The sequence below is a fragment of the Acyrthosiphon pisum genome, unplaced genomic scaffold (assembly GCF_005508785.2).
Source record: "Acyrthosiphon pisum isolate AL4f unplaced genomic scaffold, pea_aphid_22Mar2018_4r6ur Scaffold_20765;HRSCAF=22067, whole genome shotgun sequence".
Lineage (NCBI taxonomy): Eukaryota > Metazoa > Arthropoda > Insecta > Hemiptera > Aphididae > Acyrthosiphon > Acyrthosiphon pisum.
Window position 1 is genome coordinate 51,690 of NW_021770159.1, and position 1,269 is coordinate 52,958.

Consider the following 1,269-nt stretch of genomic DNA (forward strand, 5'->3'; position numbering starts at 1 on the left):
ACGATAAGGGAATAACGACACTACAGCTATCTTGCGGCGAATTTTGGAAACATCAAAAATGACGTTCTTGCACATAAATATATGGGTATTTTGCAATGCATTTTTATAGTAATCTCGAAAATGCCAATTTTTGAGTTGTGTCACTATTCTTGTGCAACGACGGACTATGTTAATATTTTAATATTACCTTTTCCTGTTGCATTCCGATTTGTCCCATCACCTATCGTGATTTGTTGCGTGTTTTTAATGGTTAAAACTTGAAAACCACTCTCGATTCGCGCTCATATGATCTGACGCGCCTGAGTCTAATACACACGCATCTGCTGCAGTATTATTTAACCTTGACTCGCTTACGAATGCTTTCAAATTCGTGCTTGTAGTACCGGTTTTGCCACCGTTCATACTACGTAGGAAATTCCTACAATCTCGTTTATAATATCCGAGTTTACCACAGTAATAACATTTAACATTATTTTTATTAGTAAATTCTTTTTTTTACCTTTACCATAACTGCTGTTTCTTCCATCAGATCTGTTTTAAAAAATGGTTGGAAACGCACTCGATTTCTCTTGTTCACCAACTTCACCTTTGATATATCCATAACCGTGATTCTTCGATCAACAACCGACTAGTTAAATTATTTATTGTTTTACTTGCCGTTGGGACTGAATCCCAAGCACTGTAAAAATGATTATATTCCTTTGGTAATGTCATTAGTATTTTTGTCATAAGCATGTTTTCCGAAACTTGTTCACCCTGTTACGTGCAGCCCTTTCAGAATCCAAACGATGATGTAGTTTGAAATAATAATACTAATTTCAAAGTAATAAAATGTGTTTTAATAATTTAGAACAGTCAATTATAAAAATATAGTAGTAACAGGGCCGTTCAGAGGGGGGGGGGGGGCAACGGGACCATTTTGCCCCAGGCCCCATTGTTGGAATATTTTAGGGGGCCCCCAAAAAGTCTTGATGTATAATAATTAAAAACAAAAAACTATCACCGACCGCCGTTATTGAAACAAAAATTATCTTCTTTGCGTCATCCACATAATATTATTAATACTTAAAATAAAATAAAAATATAATTTAACACTTATACAGTCTTACAATGCGCGAGTATAAAAGCATGACGTCCAGTCACGTAGTCAAAACAATTTCCTCCACTCGTCTATGCCGCCGTTTCTACTTAATAATATTTTAATATATTAGTATAATGTGTATAGTATAATGTGGATAGATCGCGATAACGATACTCGATTTGCTACGG